The sequence below is a fragment of the Crocodylus porosus genome, unplaced genomic scaffold (assembly GCF_001723895.1).
Source record: "Crocodylus porosus isolate Cpor-Errol unplaced genomic scaffold, CroPor_comp1, whole genome shotgun sequence".
Lineage (NCBI taxonomy): Eukaryota > Metazoa > Chordata > Crocodylia > Crocodylidae > Crocodylus > Crocodylus porosus.
This window is the reverse complement of record NW_017728931.1, coordinates 110,255,754-110,261,889: the sequence shown is the minus strand read 5'-3', so window position 1 is coordinate 110,261,889 and position 6,136 is coordinate 110,255,754.

The window sequence follows — 6,136 nt, the reverse complement described above, 5'->3', positions numbered from 1 at the left end:
AAAGTAAGAAGATTATGGAGGGGGTCTGAGACAGATATAAGGAGAAATCATCTCCTTCCCTTACTTTCCACTATCTGGAGTTATAACCCGTCAAGAAGAGACATAAGCAGAACTATTCTAGTGCTGGCACCAAAACCACATGCCAGGTTCAAACCCAGGACTGTAATGAAAACACTCCCTCATGCACCTACATTGAAATTTCATATTTAAGTCTTTATCCCTTCTGTCTGTAAAAGTAATTTTGGATGAACTATGCAAGGCCAGAGAGTTTCTGGTTCAGAGTTGAGAATTAACCTAAGTCTCAGGCAAACAAACTTGGATTGAAAAAGACACTGTTTACATCAGGACATTACAAACTACTTATGAGTGTAAGCAATTGCTTACTGCATCAGATGCACCTAAACTTTGGAGAAAGATGGAGAGTGTACATATTACAGATTGTAGATACCGAAAACAAGAAATACAGTTTATTTTTTGGTTATTTTTCCCCCACACAAGCTTCAGATGAAGAAAATGGACTGCTATTAAAAATGTTGGGCAAGATTTTACTTCCTAATTTATACCCATATACATATCTGCTTGTTATTCTTAGTTTCTTTATGGGTGTATAGAGCTTAGCAGCTTCAAGTGATAAGTGTTAGTTGGCTTCATTTACCCCTGAATGTGCTGTCTTCACTCTCCCCCTTTCCCCAAACTAGAATTTTTGCATACTTGTAACTGCTCTTAACTGTTACCCAGCCGGGGAAGTGATTTTTCCCCAGCTCAGGCAATTTCTCTAATTTATTGCAAGGAGATGAAACAAGGCAGGCTAGAGATGTACCTTATAAAAAGTATAGTACAAAGACCCCATCCTGCTGTACTTGAAGTCAAGGGGAAATTACCCCAATTTCAGATCTGTGTCTGTACATTTTAAAAACTTGCATATGACTGAAGGACTATGAGATAAATTTAACACTTTGCCCCACCCTGCCCCAACCCAGGTTCATTTCACTATCCATTACACCACTTCAGAAAACTTGGAAGTGTAATTACCCTGAGCACAAACATTCAATGCTTTTAAAACCTTCAAATAATTTATTGCTAAACAGTGTATTGTCCTGGGCTAGGGGGGATCCACTGCCTATCCTGTAAATACACAGTGCCTCCAATTGACTGGCAGCTAAATAGGCAATCGAAAAAAAAAAGATGCAATATTGACACAGTACCAAGTAACTGTTTATTCTAAGTCATCTTTTCTGGGACTTGAGCCAGAAAATGGGACAATTTGACTGCCTCCACTCACTAGGGCTTCAGGAGAGTGACCCTGTTTGTTTGGCGGTTTCCAAAATTCTGTACTGATTTTAGGAAATCTACTGGGTTCAGAAGAGAAAATCAAGTCACTGCTTCTTTGGAGGCAGAAGATTGGGAAGGCAGGAAAAGAGTTTTCTCTCCTCCCACTGAAGAACATGAGGTGTTTCCTAAGGAGAACATCATAAATGCTGTGTCCCTGAGGGTTTGGGTTTTTTTTTTTATTGCTGACTGGGTCTAAGAAAGAAACACTACATTCTACGGCAATTGTTCATAGTCAACGATGGTTGTCTTCCATGATTGTCTTATCTATGTATCTAAAGATGGCTGATGAGGCCTATCTGGGATTAATGGACTCTACTTCACCTCGGATATGTGTTTCTGTGTAAAGTGGGTGGTGCTGGATTCTTGATTTGCTCCATGCCACACTGTTTCTGCTACTACTGTTTTTCCATTTTCTGTTGTTGTTGTGAGTTTTCAAAGTACTGAGATCCCTGCAACAGATTCTTCCTCCATTTGGAGAGGTCCTAGGTGATAGTCTTCCACAAGTTGACATCAACATGCATTTTTCTAAGTTGGCCTTGAGGATATCCCTGAAGTGCTTTCTCTGCCCTCCTCTTGAGCATATGCCTTGGATGAGCTGGGAAAATAAAACTTGCTTCAAGAATCTAGAGTTAAACATCTGGATGCCATGTCCGGGCCAACCAAGTTGATGTTGGGTGATCGTTGCCCCTGTACTTACGGTGTTTGCTTCCAGGAGGATGCTAACATTGGTGCATCTATCTCTCTACTAGATTTGAAGGATCTTCTTAGGCAGAGTTGCTGGTACTTTTCCAACAATGTTACATGTCTCCTGTATGTTGTTTATCTCTCAGCTTGATGCACAGCTCCATTCACAGTGCCTCCTGTATGCTGTCCATCTCTCAGCTCCATCTTCAAACACCCATTTCTTCAGGCATCCAAAGGCTGCAATTGCACATCTGAAGTGATGTTGGAATTCTTCATCGATGTCAGCCTTCTGCAAGAGCAGGCTTCTGAGTTACAGGGCATACTCAATATTCTGCAGAATCTCACCATGGACCTGGATTATCAGAGCTGGGGACTGTTAATTAACAGCTTGTTGGTGGAAAACTTTAGCCTTCTGAATGTTAAGCTTCAGTCCCATTTTCTTGTATGCCTTGGAAAGACATCAACAATTGCCTGAAAGTCTGCTTCCAAGTCAGCACATACTATAGCATCATCAGTGTGCTGGAGCCCAATAATTGAGGTCAGGGTGGTCTTGGTTTTGGCTTGGCATTGGCTGTGGTTAAACAGCTAACCATCCATCTGGTAATTTAGCTCCACTCTGGCTGGAAGTTTGTTGGTGGTCAGGTGTAGCATTTTGGCAAGGAATATTGAGAAGTGTCAGAGCAATGACACGGCCTTGCTTAACTCCTGTTTTAACCTTAAAGGGATCTGTGATAGATCCATTACAGCAGTGGTAACTCACATACCATCATGGAGCAGGCAGAGAATGGTAACAGATTTTAGTGGGCATCTGTACTTCAGAAGAATACTCCACAGCACTTCTCGGCTGACAGTGTTGAAAGCTTTGTTGAAGTCAAAGAAGACCATGTAGAAAGGCTTGTTGTTCCTGATATTTCCTCTGCAGCTGGTGAGCTGTGAAGATCATGTATGTTGTGCCTCTTGATACCCTAAATCCACACTGAGATTCTGGGAGGAGTTTTTCAGCAAGTGGAAGGAGACAGTTCAGGAAGGTTATCGCAATGATCTTTCCTGTGGTGATCAGCAAGCTGGTCTCTCTATAGTTTCCACAGTCAGATTTGCCTCCTTTCTTGAAGATTTTCACAATCATGGCATCCCTGAGGTCATTTGGGATTTCCTTATCATTACAGATCCTTAAAATGAAGGCATGAAGCTGTGTTGTGAGCTGCTCTCCCTGCTCCTTGAAGATTTCCATGGGGATTCCATCCATTCTGGGTGCCTTGCTGTTTTGCATCTGCTTGATGGCTTTCTTCACCTCATCAATGGTTGGAGGGATTCCAAGATCATCTCTGCCTGGGTGTTGTGGGATAGAGTTGAGAATACTCTCATCAACAGCAGACTCTCTATTGAGAACATTTTCAAAATGCTCCTTCCAATGGACATAGATGTCTCCCCTTTCCTTGATCAGGTCTCCTTCATCCTTAGGTCTCAAGGGGGCTGGCCCCTGAGTACTCATACCAGAGATGGCTTTGTTGGCACTGAAGAAACCACATATATCATGGATGTCAATGAGATGTCAAATCTCCTTAGACCTGTCTTCTCACCATTTGTTTTTCATATCATGGGTCCTTCTTTGGACTTCTGCCTTGGCTCACTGGAGATTCAGTTTCTTTTTCCTGGAGGTGGTGTCATTTTGCCAAGCACAAAAACCTTGCACTTGTGATCAATCGACTTCTGGATCTCCAGGTCATTCTCATCAAACCAGTCTTGATGTTTCCTGGTAGAGAATCCAAGTATCTTTTTATAGGCACTGATGATGGTCACCTAGAGAGCACTTCACACACTGCTGACATTCTCCCGTTGTTGTTGATTGGAATTCACCAGTTTTTTGTTGATGTATTGGTGGCAGAGGTCTCACTTGCTTGGGTCTTTGAGTCCTTCAATGTTCATTTTCCATTAGCATTGCTTTTGCTGCATTTGTCATTTGGGGAACAGTTTGAGCGACATAACCAAGCAGATGAGTTGGTGATCAGTCCACCAGTTATCAGCTCCTAGCATAGCTCGGGTGATGTGGACATCTTTGCAATCCCAGGTACAGACATAGTCAATCAGCTGCCAATGCTTAGATTATGGATGTTGCCATGATGTACTGTGCCTGTTTTTTCTGGCAGAACAGTGTTGGTGATGGTGAGCCTATGTTTGATCAAGAGGAGGATGCCACTGGAATTGACTTTTCCTACTCCTTCCTTGCCAATGGTTCCATTCCAAAGGTTAAAGTCCCTTCCAACTCTGGCATTGCAATCACCAAGAAAAATAAGTCTGTATCCCTCCATAATATAAGAAAGGATGTAGTCAATGCTGGTGTAGGATTCCTTCTTGTTTTCATTGGAGGCACTAAGACTTGGGGAACACACACTGATGACAGTGGCATATTACCTCCCTGCCAGTTTAAGACAGGGAGTCATGAGGCATTCGTTCATTGCAATAGGGAACTCATTGAGTTGGTTTGTGAGTTTATCCTTAATAACAAAACCAACTCTGTGAGAGCAAAGCCAACTTTGTGGGGAAGAGCTGTACTGCTACCCAGTACATACACAGGTGGTAGATAGTGGGATGAACTTCAGGAAAAGTTAGCTGTGAAATAAGAAGGGATAACTCTGACAAATAAGCAATCATGAACCAAGCAGCAGCAGCAGTACCAACAGAATGTGGTAAGAACAGCAGATTGCAAAGGGTTCCCTCCTGAAAAGTCACATGTATCCTCTGATGGTGCTTTGACATGGCAAATACTATGTATAGTGGCAGGTTACCACTATAATAAGTCTGTCATGGGTCTACAAGTCCTCAACTGCAGAGTAGGTGGAAGAAGACCTTAGAATTGCAATTGCTGTGAAGGGAGGTGAAGGCTATAGTGGAATGAGAACCCCCGTTGTCTTGGTCTCCTTGCCATTGGATCAATGTCCTATTCTATCAAGCTGTATGGAAGCTGATGTGCAGCAGCTTCTCCATGGTAAAGAAGTCACACACAGGCATCTTCAATGGAAACAGCTTTTCCAGCACAGTCCTCAAGCCCTTTGTCGGCCAGTTAATGTAATGGGAGCAGGATTGTGAGGTCTGGAAGCCCCTAGTCATGAACTGGCATGAAGTTGGCAGTTACAAGGTTGTTTAGCACTTGGATCAGGCAGGAGTGCAATTCAGCAGCTGTAACTGACTGCTCTGCTCATCCCACATGGAATGGAGGCTAGATAAGGTGCCCTAAACAGAGGCACCTTCTCTAATACAGTATTCTGTATTTCTTTCTGACTGGATAACCATGGCTAATGGGATCACCTTACTGTAGTGGAAAATACCAAAGAATATATACCACCATTATTGGGACGGGCAACACCAGAATATTCCTGGACAACCCTAATAGTGAACACCCAGAGTGCCACACTGCAATCATAGCCAGAGAACATTACATTAAGGCTAGCAAGATCATTGTATATCACTGTGCATAAAGGCAGAAAAAACAACAACTGAAAATTGGTAAGTAGTAAAACAAACAATTTATGAGCTTGATTAAAAAAAGCTAGCTGCCCTATATATGTATCTGTGAGACTCCTGTCAGCATACCTCAAACTCTGTAACAGATTGTCAGAACCTGTTTTCTGTCAAGTGCACACAGTTCTAAACCATTACTCAAGCTCAGGAGGTTTGTCAGTGAGGCCCTATGGGACCATGACCCCAGAAAGAGGGGAATTCAGGAAGAGTGGTTGCTCCTCATGGGAGCGATCCTCGATGCACAAGCTAATTCTATTCCATCTCGGAAGAAAGGCAGCAAGAGGGCACAGCAGCCCCCCTGGCTCTCCAGGGACCTAATGGACATCCTGAAGCTAAAAAGAAAGGCCTACAAAGGATGGAGGATGGGATTCACCTTCAAGGAGGATTATTCTGCACTGGTCCAGTCCTGCAGGGAGCAAACCAAGAAAGCCAAGGCTGCAACTGAATTCCAATTAGCTTAGAGCATCAAGGACAATAAAAAGTCCCTTTTCAGATATGTGGGGAGCAGGAGGAAAAGCAAGGGCAACATTGGACCCCTGCTGAACCAGATGGGGCAACTGACAATTGACGCCCAGGAAAAAGCCAACCTATTAAATGGGTA